The 14,455-nt window shown below is 40.8% G+C and overlaps 1 protein-coding gene across 2 annotated transcripts in view; it reads left to right on the top strand.

Moving 5' to 3' along the window:
* sash1b (SAM and SH3 domain containing 1b) overlaps nt 1–14,455 on the top strand; it is a 66,762-nt gene that overhangs the window by 35,610 nt on the left and 16,697 nt on the right. Inside the window, exon 1 of one of the 2 annotated variants that reach the window (XM_034675510.1) lies at nt 12,264–12,380. The exons of the other annotated variant lie outside the window; for it this stretch is intronic. The gene's annotated coding sequence lies outside the window, so the exon portion shown is untranslated. Of the gene's footprint in view, nt 1–12,263; nt 12,381–14,455 lie in introns of those variants that run through there. 2 annotated transcript variants of the gene reach the window in all.

The following is a 14,455-nucleotide window of genomic DNA, read 5'->3' as shown; positions in this document are numbered from 1 at the left end:
TCTTACTAAACCACTAAACCACAGTGTGCCATTGTATGAGCCTTTTTATTATAGTATCCATTTTTAAATGCACAGTCATAATTTAGAACCTCTAAGAATGGAATTCGTGACATAATGTGACAGCATAATGCCTCTTTTCATGCATCATCAAGCAAATGCAGGCACCCAGCTGTAGTCCAGAGTGGTAGGCAGAGTGGGTGACAATGCTACGGAATGATAAGGGATCACGTTAAAGAGAGAGAGAGGGAGGGAGAGAGGGAGAGAGAGAAACAGGGAGAGAGAGAGAGAGGGAGAGGGATGAAGAAGAACAAAGACGAGACAAGATAAGAAATGAGAACACAAGAGTTATGAAAAAGGAGATCAGGAGAGAGAGGTTGTGGTGGAGTGTGAATTTAATCAAAGGTTGGCCCTGCCATGACAAAAGGCTGCACGGAGAGGTCAAGATTTCAATTCAGAAAACCATCCATTGGTTATTGAAGTTTGAAATCCCTCTGAGGGTGTGAGGGCCTGATTTGGATGAGCACTCAACCACAGCTTGTCTAGTCCACATCGGTCTGACCCTGAGAACCAAAACGATTAACATAACTTAAGTTTTCATGTGAGTGAAACTCTGATTTACTTTGTTCAGTAAGAGCCGACTCAGATGCGAGTATCAGTCCTTTGAATCTTTTATTGTCTCCATGATATTGATGCTGAATCTTAAAATTAAGCACTTTTCATTAGTTTCTTTATAAGTCATGGGGGAGGACTCATTTATTATCACAATTAAATTAAATTGCACTCAGAGCCATATGATATAAATTGTACAACCCACTACATGGAGAGGGTTTATAATGCATGAATTTAATCACTGAATTTTTTATTCCTGAGTGCTTCTGCTTGACTTAATACGGTTTATGCATTTTGCATTATTAAAGTTTGTATGATATTTTTACAACACGGCCATTCAGTTCTTGTAAATGCGACCCAGGAAAACCCTGTGTTCAGCTTTCTCCTTCAGAGCTCAGATTCAAAGAGCTCTTCACAGAAACTATAGTGATGAAAGCGTTGGTGTGGTGTCTGAATGAGGAAAACAATTCAATGTAGAGATACCTAAACTAACATGATTCCATTTTTTTAAATACTAAATTCAAAAGAAATCTGATGAAGTTTAATTATGTTGATATTAACTTTTATTTGCAGAAGTTTCAAGAGCAGGAAATATTTAATTGCTGACAGCACACACTAGAGGTGTGAAAAAATATGGATACAGCAATATACACTTGAGGTCAAAATGATTATCCCCCCAAGAATTCTGGAACATTTTCCTTAAATTCTGCCCAATGTTTGAATCATTGATAAAACTTGATATAAGCAAACATTCACCAGTGTTCTTTAGTAGCTTTGGTACATTTTGGAATGTAAAATACATTTTTAGGATAACTTTATATCAAATATAGTGAAAAATGGGGTGGTCAAAATGATTAGCCCCCATGTGATTTTTTTCTTTTAAAACATACCTGAGCAGTCAGTTTGTTTCCTAACAACACCTGTAGGTCTGTTGGCTTCCTAACAACACCTGAGCATTCAAACAGCATTGAGATTTACTTAAGGGACTCCAAACAGGGCACTTGAACACGTTATTGAGAGGGACTACTCTTACTAACCATGCCAAAGACAAAGGAAATCAGTCTTGAGCTCAGAAAGAAGATAACGGAGGCTCATAACAAGGGGGAAGGCTATACTGTCATTTCCATGCGTTTTACAGTGTCTAAAATAGCTGTACGTCGCATCATTGCAAAGTACAAGGAGACAAACTCTGTTAGAAACAAACCTAGGCGTGGTAGAAAACACAAGATTTCACTAACTTTGCAGAGGAAAGTAGTCGAAGATGTCAACAAGAAGCCCCGGACATCTGCCAAGGTGATTGTTGCTGACCTGACCTCCTCTGGAGTTGATGTTTGAAGGAGCACAGTTATGAGGGATCTTCATCGTTGTGGGCTTCAGGACCATCGTCCCAGAAGAACCCCTTTACTCAAAGAGCAGCACGTCAGAGCCAAACTGAGGTTTGCCCGAGAACATTTGAAAGGTAAAGATGAGTTTTGGAAGTCCATCTTTTGGTCTGATGGAACTTTTTGGGCATATGGATGTTGTTCATGTTTGGCCAAGAAAGGGAGAGTCCTTCAACCCTTAGAACACGGTCCTCAGAATTAAACATGGTGGAGGGAGCATCTTACTGTGGGGCTGTTTTGCAGCCTCAGGCACAGGGAGTCTTGTTCTGGTGCATGGCATCATGAAAAAAGAAAGTTATGTTGACATTTTGAGGGATAATGTGAAGAACTCTGCTCTTAGTCTAGGCTTTGGTCGGCGCTGGGTCTTCCAACAAGGCAATGATCCAAAGCTTACGTCAAAATTGGTCAAACAGTTCTTAAAGGACACCAAAACCAAGGTCCTGGAGTGGCCTGTACAGAGCCCAGATCCCAATTATGTTGAGAATCTGTGGCGGGTGCTCAAAGTGAATGTCCATGCTCAGAAACCATGTATTTTGGACCAGCTGGAACAATTTACATTGGAAAAATGGGCCAAAATCCCTCCAGAGACGTGTGCCAACCTTGTAGAGAACTACTTGAAGAGATTGTTCTCTCAGGTGTGGCTCAGAACGGGCGCACTATTGACTACTTAGGGCCAGGGGGCTAATCATTTTGGACATGCCATTTTTACCTTTTCTTGTTTCAATTCATTGCATCAATAAAATATCTAAGTCAAACATAGTGAACATTTTAACTTTGTTATTTTGGAAACACATAAACTATGAACACTTGTTTTTAACAGTGATTTTCATGGAGAAATCAAGGGTTTGATCTGATTTCACAAGGGGGGCTAATCATTTTGACCTCAACTGTATCGCAATACTTTGACCTCTGATATAATATCGATATTTCAACACTTAATATCGATTTTTTGTTAAAATAAAAATTCATATTTAAGCCGAGTTGGAACTAAAATACGACTTCAGTATTTCAAAAACAATAAAGTGGAAAAGTTGTTTCAGTCAAATAGTTTTGACTTAATTTGTCTTTTCAATTTTGTCAGTAATATTGTGTGATTTAAATATACACCATCTCTATTTTGTTCTTAGTTAACTGTGTAGAATATCACATTATATAACAATATTGTGATATCGTGATATATCGTGATACTATCGCAATGTGACCCAAGTATTGTGATGCGTATCGTATCGTGAAGTTCTTGCCATAACTCACCCCTAGCACACACCCGTCTGTTGGTTCTTACACGTTTTCTCAAGGAAGTACAGTCATGATGCAGAGAGATGAGAAAAACCATGGCTCCATTTTACAATGCAATCCATTCAGCGAGAAGCTCTGATTCATTAAGATTGACACAACGCATTGATTGAGAAATGTGTCTGAGGATGTCAGCTTCCTCAGAGGGCCAAATATTGACCAAGAGATCAATTCCAATGAGTGATTATGCATATTTAATCACACTGTCAGCTCTATTGACTTTTCCTGTCTTGAGGAAAGAAAGATCTAATCCAGGTTTTCTAAATTCCACCATGAAAATGATTTGAGAGAAATATATTAAGCTCCAGGAGTTTCAAAAGCTTCCCTATAAAAAGCAGATGAAGAATCTCATCCATCAGAAGAGATGTCAGACACTGAAAGTGAGCCCTCTCTGGGATGTTGGACGGGATTTCATCTTCATTTAAAGATCCTCATGCAATTCTTATGATGTCAGAGCATGCTTGGCTAGCTGCGGTTAGCATCCATTAATGGGTGTAGTGGCTGGAAGGTGGAAGCCCTTGGAACGGCAGAGGAGGAGAACGTCTGCAACATCTGGGAGCTTAGAGCAGGAAGCAAATCGAGTCGGACAGGAGATGTTGTCATCAGGTCTGTTGGGCTGTTTGTAGTTGTCAAAGGGAGGCATGTGTGATCAGTGAGCACAATCTGAACGTTTGAAGAACATCACCCAAGTGTTACTCTGCAGCTCTGTGAGAAACAGATCTCCCAGAGGGGCGAGGGAGCTGACAGAGATACAAGCTCTGATACGAGATAACAGGGTGAAGTGTTGTCAGGAGCATCTTAGAGGGATCTTAGTAAGCTCTATTTGTACACTGATTCCTAAATATCTGTCAGTGTCTGCAGAAAAGAACACGTGTACACTGCAAATAATTTGGCACTTGCAAAGATTTGAATTCTTAGATTGAGACATGTTAGATGAAGGACCTTGTTTTTAGAGTTCTTTACTTGTTTTTAATCTTTGTATGTATGGTTGAATCTTAAATTGATTATGAACATGTCTTTTTGTCTCAATTAGTCTGAAAAGTCTCATCAAAATAAAACTTGTTCCAAGATGGAGTAACAACTTCAAGTTGCTTGATTCAAAAAGGCATCTATTCAAGACACAGTTCAGCTTGTATCTTATTGATTGCTCACAGTTCTGCTGTATGGTGATATATAGTATATGTTGTTAGTCCTGACATGTATTAAATGTTGACAGTAATCCAGCTTGCTGTTGTGGTTTCTGTAGAAACATTTCAGAGGTATATTCTAAGAATAAGACCTGGTTTAAAGATTTTAGTTTTGGTTTTGAGATGGATTAGGGTTTATTTTAAGATGAGCCAGTTTATATCAAGAAACAGTGTAATCATAGTTTTCTAATGTTGAGTCATTTTTCACTTAAACTGGTGTTGTTTTTCTTCCCCAGGCCTTCATTTGCTCAAATTAAGTATCAGAATCAGAATCAGAATCAGAATCAGCTTTATTGGCCAGGTATGCTTGAACACACAAGGAACTTGAACTGTGCTCTCTTTGTACAAGGCATAAATAAATACAAAATAATGGAATGACATTTTCTTTGCTTATATTCAGTATATTTCACTTCTAACTGTGCTGTAGGAAGTTTGTTTTCAAGTAGTTTGAGCTAAAAAATCATCATATTCTACTTATTTCAAACCTTTTTAATACTTTTCAGAGCCTGCTTATTTCTAGATTTAACAATCTCCTTTAAAGATTTCTTATCAAGTAAAATGAACTTGCTGCACAGACTTGCTTCTTTTTACCCTTTTTGCAGTGTAACAGCTGGGTTGATCAAATTGGCTGTGCATGTTCTCCACCTCTCTGATTGACTTTAATGTAAACAGCCACCATGCTTGAAATCCCTTCATAAGCACTATACTTTGTTTTTCAAATGAGTCACTTCAGGTCATAGATCTGTTTCTTCTGTTTTACCTAACTCATTTCTGTGCACTGTGCCGTGTTGTTTTCCAGAGTCTCCCCTCCCTGTTTTTCCCATGAAAACTTTGAAACGAGAAACGTCCACAGGGTATTTTCTTTCCTGATTGCACCAATCCACTTGTTTTTCACACCATGTGCAATGACCTCATTCTGGGGCCCCACGATCTTACGTTGCGTGATTGACAGCTGCCCTTGACTCCTGCGTGGTGTCTCGCGAAAGGATCAGTGGGTGCTGTGGTCATGTGAGGGCTGAGCTGCTGCACTGATGATATAGCAGGAGACGGTGTGAGCAGGCAGTCGTGTCTTATAGGATCACGACACACTCGCACAAGGGTAATTACCCCAGAAAGTGGGGTGAGGGGCAGATGAAATGATTTCAGCACCTCTGAATTAAACATGGTCCAAGGGACACTCACAATCCACAGGCTGCTTCTCTCCCAGCTCAGAGCCATTCATAGAGCCTTTCACAGCCCAGGAATACTCACGGTCTGTTTAGGTGTGAATCGTATTGAATTTAAAAGAGAGAGGTCTCTATTTGTTTTCAGCGCCACTGAATTAAACATGCTCCATGGACTAGGAACAATCTACAGGCTGCCCCCCTGTGCAAAAACACACCCAAATCCAGAGGGGATTTAATACACACACACAATTTCCATGCGTGTAATTTAACTGAAATTTAAAGGGGATGATTCTCTATTTGATCTCTGCTCTGCTGAATTAAACATGCACCAAGGAGCAGGGACAATTCAGTAGCTACACAGGGTGCTTTTGCAATAATAGGTTATGCATATTACCAAATGTGAATTGTGCTGCATTCATAGTGAACGGCTCTTTGGAGACCATTTCCTACGGTCTTAATCTGGCCCATGTGTTTGTGGCTAATGTTTAAAATCCCTGATCAGGTTTTCATTTAGTGTCAGAGACAAAAGGTTTGTTTATGTGCCTCCTGTTTGCCCTCCTAATCTTCTTTGGAGTTCACTCCTGCATCCTTTTTTTAAAATCCTAACTCCTGGCTGGTTTCCCTCGGTGTCATGAATTTTTATATCTGCTGCACGCGAGAAAACAATGCTGTTTCTCAATCCCTCATTGAAAACAGCCACCATCCTTTTATATCCTTCACACAAATCCTGATCCTCTAACACTGCTTCAGAGTCAGTGCTGTTTAGTATCAGCAAACCTTCTCTCAAATCATGTTGGTGGCTTTTCCTCTTTTGTCGACGAGCATGAGAGAGCTGGTGAGCAGTGCAGCCGCTCTTTGTCTCTGTCAGCAGGGAGATATTTGCTCGGTGAGTGACGGGAGGGGAAAAGTGGGAGCAGAGCTGTGTGTTGCTGACCTCACCATGCAGTTCAAACATGACCAGGTACTCTATATTCAGTGTGTGTTTCTGTGAGTGACAGCGTGCACGTCATGGTGCGACCCTTCTCATCAGAGCCTCATTTGGGACTTGTCAAAACCCACTCACCACTCAGACATGAATGGTTACGATCTTCCACTGATCCCCTTATTCTCCTCAGGGGGCCCTGGGGCTGTCGATCTGGACTTGGCCCTTGGGTGCTCCGGAACAGCAGTAATTCTCCCTCTCTCACACACACACACACACACACACACACACACACACACGCACACACATTTCTTAAGTCTATAAGATATCACTACAGACACATGAATGAAACAGATTTTGATTGCTTAGTCTTGCATGAACTTTTAGACTTGCATTCGAGGTGTTATAAAGGAAATTGACACCCTAGTGTGTTATGCCCAACATTATACTGTTGGTACCAATGGTACAAAGTCAGTTGCACAGTTTAAAGCCACATAGTTGACAGTCATTTGAAAGTTGTTTTATACATGGTGGAATTGAGATGTTATTAAATTCAATATATATATATAAGTTTAGTTCTATGTTCTTAAATTGCAAATATATAATAAAGGCAGAGCGTAAAAACCCTCAGGATTCAAGTTTGAGTGATTTAAATGTTAAAACTATATCACTAATGATTACATGGCTGTCCATGTTGTGCTAAAGTGACCTTAAATAGCCTGTCCAGGGCTCCACTGTATGATCTGTATCTTCAATCAGCTCACAGAGATTGGCACCATGACAGGTTAGTCTTAGAACTGGAGTTCAGAGATTGTGTGATTGATAGTGAGCCCAATCCCCTGATCATATGCGCTAGTCTTTCCACCTTCTTTCACTCCGCTGAGCTCAGAGAGATCTCCTCAGGGATCAAAGATCAGCGGAGTGCTCACGCGCTCCAGGTTGGCACAGAGAAAAATCAGGTGCCTTGATGTTGATCGGAAAGGAGCTGGCTGACAGGGAGGAGTGGCGTCTGTCTCCATCTCCGTCTCCTCCTGTGCTCCGATGTGATGGGCAGAGCGCCGCTGTGTAGCCAGGCGGAAAACTGCCCTTTCTGGCATGAGCTGTTTCAGCCCTTTGGCACCATAAGCAGAACACAACACTCCACCATCTCCACCGTCCATCTGCAGCTTGGTTTAATCTGCTGCCTCCCGCTGCAGATCTGACACTGCTATTGTTACCCCCTACTGCTGCTGCTGCTCACTGCACTGGAGTCAGAAGTCAGTCACTAAAGATAGAGATTAGAGGTTGTAGGATCGTGATTGGACAAAGATGCTGAGGGTTATTTTGCCACATTTAATCTCACAGACAAATGCCAGAAGCAAAGGAGGTCACCGCCCTGAAACTTAATGCCTGACTGATATGATGCCTTTGTTGATTTTTGTGGAAACATTGCAGCAGAGGAGGAAATACCCTAACACTGTTTTTTCTGGATTGACCTTACAACTCTACTCAGAGGCTCAGTTGTAAAGTGACCCCTTTATTAGCTTATTAATGCACTCAGAATTTCACCTTACATTTCATTACACTGAAAGCTTTTATACAAAGAAAAAAAAAGCTCACCATCAACACTTTGTATAGATGAATATATATAATATTAAGTTTCCACTTCACTGTGTCTTATTTCCATCTGTTTTTATCACCCTGAGCTCTCTATAGATGACACATCCACTGAGTAACTGACTGAAAGAATGATGTGGATTTAAGAGCTACTATTTGCTGCCACCTTCTGGTCCACAAACTGCAAGTGTTCAAATAGATTTGAAGGCCCTCAAAGTCTGGTAACATTCATCCAACATCTACAAAGATGGTCTTTATTCCTAAGTAGATCTGCAGCGTCATCAGTGTTCAGGGACTGGACTTGATCCTTTCCTACTAGAGGTGGAGACATAATCAACGCAGCGCTCTGAAGACAGGCCAATTGGATTGAAACTCTTACAACAGAAATCTCTTTTGGTAAAATTCACCTATTTATTTTCTTTATTTTTTCTTTATAGTTTTAATAATTTTGTCATCTTTTTTTAATATTCATTCATTTGCAGAATTTTATGTCTTCATGCAACAGAAAAGTGTATCTGCTTCAATCAATAAAAAGAAAAGGATGAAAAAGAAGGGAGCTGAAGTAATAATAGAAACATAAGGAGAAAAACAAGCAAACAAAAAAGGGTGGACAAATTGTCACATAAGATCATAACCTAGTCACTTCATTATTTCATAGCAAAAAAATAAAGATAATTAATAAAATAGTAATAAATCAATCAATCTTTATTTGTATAGCGCCAAATCACAACAAACATTATCTCAAGACTCTTTTACAAACAGAGCAGGTCTAGACCACTCTATTTTAAATTATGAACAGAGACCCAACACCAAGACAGGATAAGACTCAGTCTGACCCCACCTTAATCCACCATGAGCATTGTACATCGCAGTATTTAGCTAGTTACAGCGGAGAGGACAAACTTCCTTTAACAGGCAGAAACCTCGAGCAGAACCAGACTCATGTTAGACACACATCTGCTGAGACCGAGTTGGGTCTGGAAAGATGGATAGAGGAGAATAAGAGAGAGAGGGAGCGGTGATAGTGATGAGATCCATCCATCCATCCATTATCTTGACCACTTATCCCATTAGGGGTCACGGGGGGCTAGAGCCTATCCCAGCTGGCTTCGGGCGGAAGGTTGGGTACACCCTGGACAGGTCACCAACCTATCGGAGGGCTAACACATGGAGACAGACAACCATTCACACACACACTCACACCTACGGGCAATTTAGAGTGATCAATCAACCTGGTAAGCATGTTTTTGCACTGTCAACCCACACATACACAGGGAGAACATGCAAACTCCACACAGAAAGGCACCTGCCCAGCCGGGGATTTGAACCAGGAACCTTCTAGCTGTGAGGCAACAGCGCTTAGTGATGAGATGAGTAGTAATATTAATAAAAAAACTACTTCTTTTTGTTTTTCACAATTATGGGATGCAGGACCTAACGTCTCCATGGACCTAAGATTACATTTACAAATTAGATCTCATCCTTCGAACAGCTATCCAAAGAGATTTGAAAATCTGCAATGCACACCTGATCTAGATTGTGTTTGCACCATGTCTGTGTCCATCTATAGACTCTAAAGAACACATAGAAGCAGCACTCAGGAAGCTTTAAAACAAAGCCTGAAATAAGTCAGTGTGCACACACAGGCCTTCTTTGTTCCTCTCAGTGCTTGCTGTCCCTGTACTGAGAAGAACCTGATCCTGCTGACTGTAGCTGGAAGATGTGCTGATTAAACAAATCACAGATGCTCAACCGGTCATGTTGACATATTTATTTTCATTCAGTCGTCATTTTTTTTGATAAGATCCCACAGATCAATTTCACTGACTTTTTTTTTCAGATTCATTAAAGCTCCAGTGAGGGGATTTTTACCTTGTTATGAAACAGCCTGGAATTAACGCTGATGTCTCTTTATAGCCTATTAAAGCAAACGGGGCCATCAGCAGCAAGACTGAAAACTTCTATAATGTTATTATTAATGTTGAAAACCACTCATGCAGGGTAGGTGTCAGTTAAGACGATTTACAGCACTCTTCTTCAACAGCCTTTTTTCACACTTTCTGTGGTGAAGATTCTCAATATGTGACACATTTTGTTATAAAAAGTTGTGTGTTTACATTTTACAGCCATGCTCAGTCTCTGATAATACCTCTCTAGTAGTGTGAGATTCAGAAACGGAGAAAATCACAGCGACTGTCGCAAATGTTCTCTTCTTATGTGATTTAATGCAGTTAGCATTCTTCTTCTTCTCTTTGCAAATGCGGTTAGCAAACAGCTCTAAGATAATCAAAAGCCACCATCTGGATCTGGCGGGAATACCGTATTACAACCGGGTACCAGTAAAAATGATGAAAAAATTGCACTTTTTTAAAATGAGAAAATATTCAAAGTAACTCTTTGATTTTTACAAAGTGAACGAATAATCAAATATTGGAAAATCATTGTCCATCCCTACCTCGTACCTCTATGCTGAACTTGTCCTGAACATGTGCCACTCACTCCCTGAGTATGTGCTGTGGAAAAGTTAAAGAACCGTTTGTCAGAAAATGTTGGGGCGCTGGTGGCCTAGCTGTCTAGGCGTCCCACCCGTAGAGGCTGTGGTCCTCGTCGCAGAGGTCGCCGGTCCGACTCCTGGCCGGGTGACTGTTTGCTGCATGTCTTCCCCCACTCTCTTCTTCCCACGTTTCCTGTCTCTCTTCAGCTGCCCTATCCAATAAAGGTGAAAAAAGCCCCAAAATATATATATATATATAAAAAAGAAAAAGTAAAAGTTACACATAAATCAATATAGAATAAAAGAGGTCTAGTTTTGTCCACAGGGGGCGCCATAATCAACACAAACCAAAAGTTTGTCCGAGGAGCTATAAATCTAGTTAGCATTTCCTTTTAGCGGGATGAACCTTCACCAGTATTTAAAGGTACTGTGAGGAACTTTTGTTTTGTATCGATTCTGGCGCCCCCCTTGTGGACAAAGTGATACCTCTTATCTCTTGTCCTTTACATGCAAAAGTAGTGTTTTCAACTAAAGCCTCATCCTGTTGTGTTCAACAGTCAACTTTATCAGGCAATGTGATTATTTTCCATGAAAACAGTCGAACAAAGGCTGTTTCTGAAGCAAGATGTCCATCATCTGGTCTGACACCTACCCCCCCCAGGGCGGTTTCAGGCATTAAAAATTACAACAGAGAAGGTGTCAGTGTTGCTGCTGATGGACTTGTTTGCTATTGAAGGTCATAAAGAGGCATCAGTATCATTTTCAGTCTGTTTCTCAGCCATTTCAAAACTCCTCACAGGGCCTTTAATGATAGGGAAATTTGAAGGCTCCCTGTAGATGTGTTTACCTGTGGTAGCACTATGGCACAGTGTTTTCACATGTGACAACCCTTTTGTTTGTGTTATACAGCACACATGTGAGATACACAGATTTGTTGTAATGACTGTAACCTATGAACGACTGTTGATGGCTGTAACACGTGAAGAAATAGAGCAGAAATGCCAACACAAAAGTAGTGAAGAAGAAGGCTACAAGTTCAAAAACATGTTTAAAAAATCACATTTTGAGCACAAATCAACTTTAGATATTTGAATGAGAAGTTGATGTGAGAACTCAAGGATGCTCATGACATTTTGTGATGACACATGTAATCACAAGAAAAGTCCACTGGGTATCTTTAAGCCTCTTTAAAAACACAGTTGATTAAGTGTACAGTTGAGTAGGACGTTTAAAGACAATAAACAGTCATTAAAGGTTGACAGCCTTCTTTAATACTGGGTCAGGGAGAAATCTCCATATCAGCAGAGGGAGACATATCTGACCGGTATTTAACATTTCTACGAATGCCTGACACATCACTCCAACTCACTGCAGACATAAACACGCAGGCTCACTCTCACACACTGAGAACTGGTGGTTTATTTGAACATGTGAGTCAGCCAGTCCCTGTGGGCCGCAGCTGGAGAGAGTAGAGCGCCCCACCCAGCAGCACCAGCGTCACATGTGGTTGCAACTCCCCTCTAACCTCCCCCTTACCCCAAACTCGCCCCCCTCCTCCTCCTGATTTATGCGTGCCGGACACCCCTCCCCTTCACTTCAGGATGTATTGTCCTCCACTCACCGAGCTGAGTCAAAGTTTCAAAACGGTGTCGTTCACTCGCAGCAGAGTGGAGCGACTGAAGAGAAGCTAGTGCTGGGGAGCTACTGTTGGCAGCCAGATGCCTGTTTGTGGTGAGTGTATTTTTATGTTTGTACCGGAATGTGCTCCTATGGTTAGAGCTGGTAGTTTCCCCTTGATTCAATGGGAAAACTTCAAGTCATATGTCCTTGTTTTTATGGAAACTTTTAAGGCATGCATCTTTCCCTGTGAGGCTGATTTATTCAGCTAATGAAGTTCACTTCATTCATTTAGCAGATGAAATAAAGACAAGTCAGAGCTTGTTCTCATGATCTTGATGACACATGACCACACCGCTTATAACGTCTGAAGTCTCTTATATGTTCTTTTACGTTTATATTTGTGACATTTTGGACATTTCTGCTGAAGTGATAATCCTTGAGTGACATTTGATCAAAGTGAAATACTTTGAATGGTTAGAAGATGAATGATGAGGCTGTACAAAGGGTTTGGTAAGGCTTTAGAGAGTTAGTCATTCAACATGAGATCTATTTTATCATAGAAGAGTTGACCTATGCACACATTGTTTTCAGTGGATTGTATTTAACCTAAAGACCTATTTGGCAAACCTGCTCTGTTGCGTCAGTCAGATGAAGTATTCTCTGACTTACTTATCTCTTATCAGAGCTCATCATAAAACATATTGTTTTATTTAAATCCCCTGACACTTACTGTGTTGACTCTTGGAGCAAGTCGATACTTCGCCAACTCTTGTGTTCAACCAGGATGAAGTGATACTATTTGCTGATACTTTGTGACCCAGGTCTGGTTTCTGAAAGGGTGAGACAGGACAGAGGAACTGTAAAAACACTCATTAGACACTCAGGGCCCCGGGGGCACGTGGATCTTTTGTCTGCCTATGAGATGCTGAGCTCCTGAGAAATGTGACACCACACTCTCCTTTTCAAGCCTCAGTGGTTGATGTCTCATGCTGCAATTTTGGCTTACAGACCATTAATTTGGAGACAGAGGGAAACACAAGGCACAGTGGAATATTTTCTCAATCTGAAAGTATTTCAAGCTGGTAATTGGTACTCCATCATCATTGTTTATTTGATCTAGCATCCAGGTCAGTTTGTTTTCCTTGCTTAAGCAGTGTTTACATTCATCTGTTACAGGGATGTACACATGCACCGTGTCTAATAAGCACTCAGGGCAAAGCAATATCATGTGGCTGTGTCACAATAGACTGTTTATGTGGATCAGCAGCAGTCTGAGGCAGAAGAGCGTCCACAGCCAGGCACTGCGGAGCTTCTCAGCCGGCCTCGGCCTCGTTTCTTAACTGTATGAAAAGGAGCCAGATTTTCAGGCCTTTTCCACCCCGGGGGCATGTCATTTACTAAATGAATGGCCCTCTTCTCTGGACAGTTGAGCCAGTCACAGTCTGTCATGCCACAAGACAAGTGAGCCCACAGTATTACTTTTCACTGCAGAGGACTGTATACAGAGAGAACATTTGCATCTCTTCAGGAAATGGTACAAGTGAAGTTAGATAATATTAATGTGTGAAACAACTCATGGACAGACTGGATACTTATTAATCATCTCACAGCTTGTATTGTCTACACAGTCATAACTTCTATATACAAATGATACATAAGAGTGTAGAATCTAGAAACAGGGGTCTGGATTTTGTAGTACATTTGTAGTCTGAGCAGTATTAGCCAATCATGAATCAGCAGGCTTTGGAGTATACAGGAAGACCTTTTAGTATGGAGAGCAAAAGCAGGTAAAACACACAACACCGGCTTCTATTGGCGATCATTTGATAACAATTTATTTTTCTCTATAAACAGATGTGTTCATGCAAGTGCCGCTAACAATCAGTTCTAAATTCAACATTTAAACTTGAGTGACAACGCAGCCTGACGTTGTTTTTTACACAAGCCAATCAGCATTTAGATTGTCATACTTCCTGGTATGCACCAGAAATGATCAATCCAACCTACATTCAACTAACAACCAATTTAAAAGTCATTCACTCCTCCTCACACAGACAGACCTGAGAAAGTTTGCACCTTTACTTCACACACATCTCTTTGGTGGTGTCGTTATTTCAGCAGACTTAGGACCTGTAAAATTCTCAGTTAATCGTGAGAAAGTTGGTTTCTTTGTGGGTTCACACTGC

Source organism: Notolabrus celidotus, chromosome 22, assembly GCF_009762535.1.
Source record: "Notolabrus celidotus isolate fNotCel1 chromosome 22, fNotCel1.pri, whole genome shotgun sequence".
Classification (NCBI taxonomy): Eukaryota; Metazoa; Chordata; class Actinopteri; order Labriformes; family Labridae; genus Notolabrus; species Notolabrus celidotus.
This window is presented reverse-complemented; position numbering and strand designations above follow the sequence as displayed.